Source organism: Parasteatoda tepidariorum, chromosome 4 (genome assembly GCF_043381705.1).
Source record: "Parasteatoda tepidariorum isolate YZ-2023 chromosome 4, CAS_Ptep_4.0, whole genome shotgun sequence".
In the NCBI taxonomy this organism is placed as follows: Eukaryota; Metazoa; Arthropoda; class Arachnida; order Araneae; family Theridiidae; genus Parasteatoda; species Parasteatoda tepidariorum.
In genome coordinates this window covers 93,814,598-93,826,978 of record NC_092207.1, presented here as the reverse complement: position 1 = coordinate 93,826,978, position 12,381 = coordinate 93,814,598, and the positions used below count along the sequence as shown (strand labels likewise).

The window sequence follows — 12,381 nt, the reverse complement described above, 5'->3', positions numbered from 1 at the left end:
TATATATATATATATAATTCGGATTTTCAAAATAATAATTCTTATTATCACGCATTTAGTAAAAAATACAAAACTGAAAATAAATTTAATCGAATAAATGGCTTTTATGTCATGTTCTAAATTATCATGATAATATTGCCAAGTTTTATCACAATTACCAAATTTTATCTCATATTTCAAAACCATATAATAACCTAATGTTATCAAAATCATTATCAAAGCGTTGCACTGACAACTGTCGCGTGTTTACATAGTGTGGTCTTTGATTTCTACATAGGACCAGAATCATGGTAAATTTTGTCATAATCTGATGGTAGTTATGACCTCAGTTTTCTCTCAATGTAGAAATGATTAATTGTGCGATAAATCTAACTATGTTAATCTTTCTTTTAGAATTTCTTCTTTAAAAGACTTAAATTGATGATGTTTTCTGTAGACACAATTTTGGGCTTTGTAAATACGAGATCACGTAAATGGTGATGTTCTAGCGTGATCAAAAATGCTACGTAAGAGCCAATGGCGTGATAAACTAACCAGATGGCAAGAAAACAATCCTGCTTTATCTTCATTCTTTAAGAGTGATAGATAATAAATAATGCTACGATACCGCTAACATAATACTTTCGCATTAATGATTGCTAAGCTTTGAAGTATCAAAATTCTAAATAAGTTGATGTACCATATAAAGCACTCTAATGTTTATTTTTGTTAAACTTTTACATTTTTAAGGAAATCAAAATATTAAAAGAAAAATATTTCATACAATTCTATTATTTTAATTTTCTGACTGATTTTTGGTATTACTTTTGAGGCGGGTAAGACTGAAGCAAAAATATTATATTTCTATCAAATTTAAAATGAACTACAATTTTGTACTTTACAACTACAACTTTACATGGTAATAGATAGGTCTATAAAGCTCCTCATATAAGGCTTTTAAAATAAATCATTTTCTAACTGTTCAAGTATTTATTACTTGAGATTTTTTTTTCGGTAACTCCGGTGGAATTTATTTCAAACATCTAAAAATTATTTGCTTAATGCTCAAAAATTTTCAAAGGAATTAAGTTTTCAATTTTCACAAAAAAAGCTGTATTCTTTAGATTAATAGGCAGTCAGTTAGTTTATGTGGACGTAGGATGTTATTATCCTGAGTACCGGAATTTAAAACTGCAGTATTGCTCTCATGCGATAATACGATGATTGAATAAAAATAAATCAAAAGTAAATTTACAATCATCATTTATAAATACTTAGTTTTCCATCATTAATTATTACACGGAAAAAAGTCAAAATTCACAAAATTTTTAAGAAAATATCAAACCATACCGGTAGAATTTATTTATTTAATAGATCAAGTGATTATATTCCGTATCTCTGGGATAGTTGGAGAATTTTTTTAAATTAAAATATCTGTATGTATGCGTTATAAAATAAAGTAAGAGCTTGAATTTGTTTTTAACTTGACTGTATACACGATGAAAACTTTTGCTTCATAATTCTCTTCATAATTTTGTTTCATAATTTTTTTTTCTAACCAATCAATTTTAAAATAGGCATTTTTAGCTTAATTCAATAATTTAAAGATAGAAATTAATATTCTAACATTCATTTATAAGGTTTTAAAATGAAGTAAAAATGAAGAATTCAATGTAAAAAATATAAGTGCTCGAATAAATAAATTTTTTACAGTAGTTATTTTAAATATTGAGCAATTAAGTACTGAAAAAGACTTACCTTGGTAATTAAAATTGAAACAAATAAATTTTCTCCCTACAAAGAGATAAAAAAAATTATGAATTATAGCAAAAACGTTTCATACATAGAAATAATTTACATACCTACGCATTCAAATCTTTCGTAATAAAGATCGGATATACTATATGTATTATGAATATTAGTAAACCACGTGAATACATCCTTATTTTCTCTTCATTCAAGTCGTTTTGGGTTACACAAATTACATCTTACTAGGAGGCTCCGCCCCCTGCTCGCTAACGCTCGCCAACCCCCGAGAATTGCTACGCAATCCTATGTGGTTCACGCCGTGAACCATGGCTCGCTGCGCTCGATCGCCAATGAACACAATGTTCTAGCACAAAGACATAATATATTATCATCAAAGACATAGTATTTTATCATCAAAGACATAGTATTGTACTTATGTAGAAGAATTCTACCAATGTTCTTATTGGCTTTTAAAAAAGTATATTAGCTATTTAGATTGTACATGGTGAAAAAATCAAAACATTAGCTAAATAAGAAACATATTAGCAAAATAAATTATCAAATATTGCTTCACTAATATTCTGCATTTTAAAGCGTGAAAATTCAATGCATAAATAAACGCGAAATATAAAAAAATTCAATGCATTCAATACAAACACTTAAACGTTTTTTAGACGTTTAGGTAGCTCCCAGTAGAAAAATATCAATTCAACAGCGGCCTTTTAAAGCATTCTCACTTCAATTAATTAATTAATTCCTAATTGAGTTTAAATTAAATATTGTCATGTTTTTAGTGCATGAATCTGAATTGAACAACCTGATTATGCTCACTCTGGTTATTGTTTCCGTTTTTATAAGCGCTATATGTTGAGCCACCTCATGTGACATTTGCCATGTGACATTTTTAGCAGCATTCATTGGTCGATTTTCTATTGTTACCATTCGGGGAGTTGTAATGAGGCTTTTTTTGGTGCCGTGTAAGAGAAATATATATATAGATTTTGGGCATGAGTCACTTTTCCTCAAATCTCTCTTATTGACATTTCTTACCGATTAACGGATCAAAAAAAAATTGCCTACTGAAAATATTTAAAGATCTTACTAGCAAAATTGTATCAAGTTAAAGGATTGATTACAAAAAATATAAACATGTTAACATTGTTGTGTCATTATTTAAATACATGAAAAACTAAAGTTGAAATAAATAAGATAGAATAAATACGTGATAGTTAAAATAAGAATATATTTAAGTATACTTGCTTTTATTATTCAATGTTATTTACAAATCGCTATTTATAATAAAATTATTATTATTGTCTAAAATTTTTCAGTATTATTGATTACAGCTATTTATAATAAGCAATTTTTTTTATTTATTTGTTAAGATGTTCCATTATATGTTATATTTTTCTTGTTCATTATAATTTTTTTGATAACGTAATTTATTGTAATATTTATCGTTAATAATATTTAACATTCAAAATTATTTAATATACATTTTATGATAGTTCTTCATGCTAAAGAAACAGATTTTGAAAAAGCCACAAAATAGTGTAACATCGCACTATTATCTTAAAGGACTTTAAGCACTGGGGCTATTTTGGCCCCTTTGTTTTTTATTACTCTGGTTTTTAAAAAATAACTTGCTGAACTCACTAAAAATTTCTAACTGTTTATAACCTGATCCAATTTGTTGTTGTTGTAGGCCATTAAGGCAAGGGGTGTGATTGTTCTTGTTTCCCAGTGGCGCCATCTATTTCCACGAATTCAAGTTTTGCACACCCATACGCCACTCCCGTTTATAGGGCGGACCCATTTATAAACACATTCATTCATTCATCCACATCACACATTTTGACCTAAGCCAAAGAACGATCAATCTCAAATTCAGTACGCCCAGAGGTGTAATTTGTTATGGGACCATGGAGGACTTTGTGAGGCGACAGATATAACGGGCATAAGTCTTCATTTACAGAAACGGGGAGTCTTTGGCCAGCTGGATTTGAACTCTTGTTTTCACGAACGTGAGTCTAACGCCCTGCTAACCATTCTATCTGATTTAAATTTCTACGAATTTAAGTGCCTATTTTACCATTCAAGTATTAGCCTTACAAGAACGTATATGTAGAACCTTATACCTAGAATGAAGAGAGAGATTAGCGGATTAGTCCCTAAAACATTTTAGTACATCCCCTATATCCCATGGTAAGTTCAGATATAAGGTTATGCGGTTTGGATATAAGGTAGGCATAAGTTACTCCAGGTTTATAAAGAAAAAAAAAACATGATAGGAATTTTTATATTTAGAGAAAAGGAAACTCAATTATCAAAGTACAATTAAAAACGCAGTGTTCCGTTTAATCAAATATTTTCGTAAATCAAATAAATAAAAATACCATAGAAGTTTGATGACCGAGTCTCTCATATATTTGTTATTAAAAAATTATGACTATATTTTAAGATTTTAGATGTCTAATTGACCTACTCACAAACCCTGCAGGCATTCTGAGCATACACCAATGTTCAGTCTTTCTAGTGTTTAATTATCGTAAGTAATTTTACAAATTTAGGCTTTAAAATGGAAAAAAGGAATTTATGATTATTTATTTTTCAAATCAAATGGTTTTTGTGGTGAATTTTTTAAAATAGTGAACTAGTTATGAATTTTATCAAATTCAATTTACAGCAGCATTTACAATTTATTAAATAAAGATTAAAATACATTTTGGGTATTCAGGTTGATTAAAAGTATTTAGTGCACCACCACAATAATCTCTGAATTCTCTTTAAGGATGATGAAGTCAAAAGCATTGCGGGAAAAGCAGTTTTAATCCACTCATCAAAGGGAAATAAACATCACCTTTACTCACTATGATGACGATGATTCAATCGTAATCGAATTACGCCACATCTCGATTCATATTGTGTTGACGATGGTTGTAATTTAAACAAGTCTTCAAATGCTATTCTGGGAAGGATGTCATGGAATGTTTATCGTAGGGATGCCCTAATATTTACCAAGTTAAGCTGCTGTCTACTAATGAGATATTGGAAATTGTGTATATAATGAATATAACAGTATGCCGTGCCTACAAATGTTGTATATTGTGCAAAATATCAATTTATCTTGCAGATTTTGAAAAAACAGTTTCCATGCTGTTTCGAATAAAAAGATAGAATTTTAGGTACGAAAAACGATATATTTTAACTATAAATAAAGCTAAACGATTATATAAAAAAGCATGAATAATGCAGGATTGATAAGTATACCATAGCTTCAGTTCGATAATGACAAACCTTTATCAGAGTCTATTTACATAATGAAAGAGACGTACAGGAAAATACAAAAGAATATTTTAAACAAGACAAAAAAAAAGGACGATGACCAATCGGGAAGGAAGAACAATTCGGAACAAGGCAATCAAACAAAATAAGTGAGATAAAAAACAGATGCGATTGTATATGATAAGAATCTCGTATGTTTCAAGATGTTAGTTATAAAATATATTAGATATCCGAACAACAGCAAAAATTGGAGTACTGGAATTGCCTGTTACTAAATAAATAGAAATTTGCATGAGAACAGAAAATGAAATGATTCCCAAAAGCCTTGGTCAGTGTTTCACTCTTTTATTCCGTGTAGGGGCACTCGATGATTTTTTTATTAATTACAAAATCGAAACTATTGTAAGGTTGTTTGCGTGGGACTATTTGTGGCATATAGAATGCAATTGGTGATAAATTAAGAAATATCACTGCACTTCAAAAATTCGATAAGGCAATGCCACAGCTAGACTTAAACAGAAATATTTTTTAAATTAAAACCTAAAGAAAGTAGTAGCAAATTTTCATTGCATTATAAGTAACGATTTTGACATTTCGGTTCAAATTTGAGTTACTTTTTTGAAGAGTTAACTTCACACAGCCTACATATAAAACTAACGATATTAATGTTAAACGATAAACTAATATTACATTGATATCGCTAAGGTTCGATGATATTTTAAAATGCTATATAGAATATTTGCTAAATAGGATATTTTGATGATATTTTAAAATAATAAATATATTAATATATTTATTATAATAATATATTTATTACAATAATATATTTATTACAATAATTTATTTATTATAATAATATATTTTTTATATTTATTATAAGGTAATTCTGAGCTATATTTTAAGATATAGTTATTTAAATCGGTGTTTAATCTTATTAACCACTTTACAATTACAGTTAAGGAGATTCGTTAAACAATTTAAAATTTAGCGATAAGTTTCATTCACAATGTGATTCATGCAAAAATTGTATTTAATATATCCGTCCATAAGGTAATCTAAAACATTAAATTACGGTTGTAAATTTACCATATTTTTAATTATAAAAGTTTTTTTTTCTTTTAAAATGATTTCTTTGAAAAATTATTAATGTTTGTCAAATAAAAAAAAAACACAAAATTAAAAATGACCTCAAATAAAACTCAAAAGACTTCAAATCAAATAATTAAGAAAACTGTTACGATTTGGTTTAATAAAAAGGAAGATTTATTAACAGGACAGCAAAATCACAGCATCGTCATTTCAAAAAAATTCAAAATAAAAAATAATATTTTTAAAAACCACGTTTTTGTAGTGGAGAATAATAATTAAAAAAAAATTTGAAAAACGAAAAACGTGGGGCGCATGAAATACATAACAGTAATGTTATATTAGTGTGTATGTGTGTTCTTGAGAATATGTGTTTATACAGGTATATCTGTAATTGTAATTGTATCTGAATGTGGATGTGGAATATGTTTGTGTATATGCATATGTATGTGGATGTTTATGTGACTGTGTATGTGTATGAGTAAGAAAATGTGTGTATGTACTGTTATGTATTTCCTGCGCCCCACGTTTTTCGGCTTTCAATTTTTTTTTAATTATTATTCTCCACTACAAAAACGTGGTTTTTAAAGATATTATTTTTTATTTTGAATTTTTTTATTTTAAATTTTTTTTATTTTGAATTTTTTTATTTTAAATTATAATTTTTTTAATTTTTAATTTTTATTTTATATTTTTTAAAAAATATTACTTCTCAATTATTATTCTTTACTACAAAAAACGTGGTTTTTAAAAATATATATTTTTAATTAGATTATTTTTCTTAGTCAAGAGTAGTCAAGACTACTACAAGACCACTACTAAAATAATAGAACTTTCATTTTAAATTAGGGATACAAAAGTCTTTATAGAAAAACAATATCTTACAACTTTCATTAGTTTTATGCTGATGACAACCAAAACAATCTGGAAATGAATGAAGAAAAACTGGATCCTACCACGTGATTTTTCAGCCAATACAAATACTCCGACAGTAAAAATCTTTTCACCTGACATGTAATACTAATTTGAAATAATGGAATCGACAACAAAAGACTATCTCAAAAATATTTTTTTTTTAAATTTTAATTTTATTTTACTTTGTATGTCTTTTTTCTCTTCATTTTCATGCATTGTCATTCAATTCTGAACTATGTGCCAAATTTGAAGTTTGTAGCTAGTCGGGAAGTTAGTTTAAAATCGATTACAAAATTCCACCCGGACAGACATTCACGAAGGCAAGTTTATATAAACGTGGTAAAAAGATCTCGCACTCACTCAAGAATCAAGAACTATCACTATGGTTACCACAAAAATAAACTCGTTGCCATCTACTAACTAACAAGTAATAAGTAGATTATTTTATAAAAGATACGGTGAGCATAAGCACATAATATCTTACAGTGTTCACACAACTAATTTCTGTTATGGATGCATGCAGTTCATCTACCTTCGTAGCTTCTCTTTATGACTCTTACTATAAGAGCGGCAATCTTTGCTAATAAATTCTGAAAATAATTATTAACGTATGAGCACATTTTTTTTATCACGAGTTTTAAACATATGGGTATTAAAAAATGTTAAGCTGATTCTCGTAAAAAATAAATTTCCCTTTCATGTTAAATAATTTTTGTAACTGAATCTTGTAAGAGAGACATAAAAACTTGTAAGCCATCATTTTCACTCTTTTAACACTTTTAAGAGTAGACTTCAGATGCTCTTCTTTATAACTTACTGTTCATTTTCTTACGAAATAGAATTTTGAAAAATAATGAACATTTTCAAAATTGACCAAGAAAATAATAAACTATCTAATACATTCTAGATTGGTAAATGCGTTAATGGGGAAACGAAGACTTGGAGACTTTAATCTAACTATTCCAGTAAAAAGTGGACACTGCAATAAATTTTTAAGAGCATCTGAATTTTTTTTCACAAATATGTCAATGAAAAAATTTCATAATAACATTTTAACCGATAAAATATATTTCATCGTATTTCATATGAAATAACAGAAACTTGTTTAATTATAATTAGAAAAATAATTTATATATTTCATTATTAAAAATGTTTCTAATACGAAAAATAGATAGAAAATTGATACACCTGTGGCTATAAGATTAAAGTGATATAAATGTATTCACCATTTGCTAGGTACTGCTTTGGTACCTTTATGTTATTCTTATTAAATTTTAAGACTGGTTACAAATTTCGTCAACAGATGATGCTTCTGACTGGCTAAAATTAAAAAAACTTCATAGAAACTTTTTTTTCGCTTCTCAGATCATTCTTACTATAGCCTTCATTCAATGAACTTTGTCCTAACAACGAGCATTTTAGTTACTTAAAAATGATGATTAGTTTGGAAAATAAGGATTTATAGTTTTTCTGTTAGGGAAACTTAGTGCAAACGAATTTGGAAACGAATTTTGAAACTTGATAACAATGAATACGTAGTTTAATAAGCAGAACGCAGCAATAGGGACATTTCTATCTCCTTTCGTTTTTATTTAAAGAATTTTTTAAATCATTCTTCATTTTCAAACAATTTTCAGGACAAAATCTTGACGGTATTAGTGAATAAATTTTAAATTATTTCTTGCTTAATTGTTTTTATCCATTAATATTCACGCTTTAAAGTATAAATGTTAACTTGTAAAGTGAGGTTTAATTTATTGGCATGATTGTTTCAGTGATAAAATTCATTACTTACATGCATTTTAAATAATATTTGAAACACTGCCGTCAATTTCATAATTTTTTGTTGTTGCATAAATAGCCATAGTTAAACCTACAAGAAATTAGAAATATTTTTTTTAGATTCAATATTAAAGAATGAAAAAAATACTTCGCATTTATTTCTAATAAATGAAATAAGTTTAATATGCTAAAATAGATTTTTACATTATAATATATATTAGTACAGATCAATGTTTTGAATATAACTATATTATTCATATGACATAAAATATTTGTTTTATAATAAAAACTGAAGAAAAAATGAAATTATTTCATTTTTTATTTAATTAGGCACCGATTAAAAAAGTATGGTCAAAACAACTAGAACATGTTCAAATTTATTATGTTTCTGACCCTGTGGGAAACCATTAAGGTAAAAAATGCTCTTTAGCTTCAACTTTACCGTTATTTAGACTGGGAGACTGCTATCGGTTATTTTACCATAATTTTAGAATGGATATTATAACAGTGTGCTCTATAGAACTTTTTAAGTGAATTTTAAAGTTTAAGATAACGAAAATTTTTAAAGCTTGAACTCTGAAAAAAAAATTTAAACCTTGAAAAACTTTAAAAATCTATCTGAAAATTTAAAATTCGGCAAACAAATTCAATAGAACTTATTTCAATGAATAAAATGAAACAAATTTTTTTTTTAAAATATTAACTAGTTACTGAATAAATAAGGATATTCCGGAAACTTTTTAGTGGAAATTCAATCCATTTACTCTCTGAATAAGATCTTTAAATGTTTAAAATGTAATTTTAAAGGTCTTACTGTCTATAAGAGGCATTTGAAATCCATTATTAAATTCATAACAAGGCAGTCAGAGCTTTAAAATGACGATCATTAATATTTCACTCATTTTATAACAATGTCATTTCAAAATTCTCTTAAAACCTGGAATATACATAAACTTATTAAGTATTAATACTTTAATCTAGTATTTTTCTGCGCTTTCTAACATAAAATTACAGTTACGGTTCACAGCAAAGGTTAGTGGAACCAGATATGCTGAAATAAAATCAGTAAAATCTTCATAATTATACAAGCATTATATTCTTAAGATAATTTTTCTTCCTTGTAGCTCCTTTTATATTTTCAGAAAGAAATTTAATTACATATTCAACCTGTGCTTTATTTTTAATTCATTAACGTTGATGCATCTTGTTTCATCGCGCCTGAAAGCAAAATTGTTTTCAATTAGTTTTCTGCAACATTAGAGACTTTATGATGCATGCTTTAGACTCTGTACGGTAAATTAAATCAAGCTTCGTTCATACCTCTTACTTGATTTTTTTCTCATTTATTTATTTATTTTTATTTTTTTACTATCAAAAGTTTTTTTTTATTCTCTTAAAGAAAAGTAAATTATTTATGAGATATTAAGGAAACTGTTGTTATTTTTAACATACACATGATCAAAGTCTGTTGCATTTTACATTATTAAAGCTTTTTTTTCCTGTTGCAAAAACTAACATTTTAAAAAAAGCATTCCTAAAATATTCATTTAAAAGTACATTAACATTAATTGACTCAAAACAGAAATATGTTGCAAAAGTGTTGAATATAAAAGTGTTTTTAACTTTAACAATAATATAAAAAAAAGCCAGAACTGTGACATTACTAAGACAAATGAAACTTTAACTTTGACATTGCTAAGAAAAATAAAACTAAAATTATGCCATTATTATGGCTCATTGTCATTACTACGAAAAATAGAACTAGAAATTTGGTATTTCTATGACAAATAAGAGAGAAACTTTAGCATTACTTTAACAAATAAAACTAAACGAAGGAAAAAATTCTGGTAAACTTTATGGTAATGACATTTCTGGTGAAAAAAACTAACATAATTCTGATGAGCCACAATATACCGCATTTAAACCATTAATTTGGTAATTTTTTCCATTCATATTGTAACGGTAAATGGTTTCTGGCTTTCAAAATTTTTGTTCTCATAATCATACATTTAGTAAAGAAATAAATAAATAAAAAAAAATGAATAAATAAAATGAATGAATGAATAATATGAATGAGTTAAACCGAATAAATTGTTTTTATGCCATGCTGTGAAGTAGCATGCTAAAAATACCGCAATTTACCAAATTACATACCAAATTTTATAACATATTATAAAACCAAACTTTATTGTATATTTTGTCAAAATCATTGCAAAAGCGTTTTTGGAAAAAATTACAGAGATTTTGGTGTTATCATAGAGCCAGAAATACGGTAAATTTTACCATATTCCGGTAGTTTCGATTCTTTCTTCACCGTGTAGAACTATGTTAATTTTTACAGATTGCTGTTAGAAAAGCTAGATTAATGCAAATTCTCAAAATTTTTCAATAAACATTACATTATTAAATACAAAACTAATTTAAGTTAAGCTGTAATAATTTTAACTTTCTAAAACATTAACAGAGATTTTCCCTTTTTATGCCAGATAAATAGAAGGTGTATTTTAAACATGGTGTAAATTCAATAAATGCTGAATTAACTTTTGAACTGGAGCAGCTACCATCAATCAAATGGTGTGTAGATACTATAAACTGGCTTAGAGACTCGATAAAACCTGTTGTACAGCCACAATAGCAAAATAGTTTAGATTTATGATCCAAATCTAATGTGCTTTAGGAGTTTAATGTACTTTTTCTTTCAGATTTATGCATACTTTTCTTTTAACATTTTTACTCTTCAACCGTATTAAACTGTAATCTGCAATCTCAGAATGTAATGTAATATTATTTTTTTCTCCATTCTTTTTTTAAAATTTCATTTATTCATACATTTACTTTTCGATTGCCTAAAGCGAAAAAAAAATAATGATTTTTAATAATTGTACACTGCTTTCCTTTTTCTCCTGTAATATATTATGGTATTTTAACTAAAAAAAATTATTATTCAATTGCCCAGATGTTTCAGAAATTCAGAATTCAGAATTTCGAAAAAAAAGTGGGAGTTTGGGCACTTTTTAAATTAAATCCCGATATCAATGCATAGTTATTCTGGTACAATCTCTCTCCAGAAATTAAAAGTTTTATTTTTATGACATTCTATACAATAGCGTACGATTAAAACCATTTTTTTTAAAAAAATCTTTTAAATGTCGCCATTTTTTAGAACTGTTTTGCGCCGTTGCATCTTTTGGTAAATAGCATTCGCATTTTAACCCCATAAAATAACAAATAGACGTTAGCTTTGGAAGTAGAAATAAAAGAGAGATTTAGAAAACTGTCACAAAAAATGTGAAGAAAAACCACCGACTCTACAAACACGTATATTCCTTTATCGTCTGTCAGAGAATTTACTTGAATTTTTCTGCCCTTTTTTATGAACTATACTCTTAGCTAAGGCTTGAAGACAAATGTGTTTCTTAATGGTACACCAGGGAAACCTTTCCTGTCCCACAGTGAAAAAAACATTCTTCATTTGATCTAAACCACGCCCACCAATCGTGACGCATTATTTCCCGCGCAAAGGGATATGTCTGATTGGATGATTGGACTCCCTTCAGATCGGGTGCGAATGGTTGGCACGTTTTC

General features: G+C 27.3%; 1 protein-coding gene across 1 annotated transcript in view; it reads right to left on the bottom strand.

The window, feature by feature from the left end:
* LOC107436783 (teneurin-m) overlaps positions 1-12,381 on the bottom strand; it is a 536,656-nt gene that overhangs the window by 467,418 nt on the left and 56,857 nt on the right. The window contains exon 2 of the mRNA XM_043049130.2: positions 1,738-1,773. The gene's annotated coding sequence lies outside the window, so the exon portion shown is untranslated. The remainder of the gene's footprint in view (positions 1-1,737; positions 1,774-12,381) is intronic.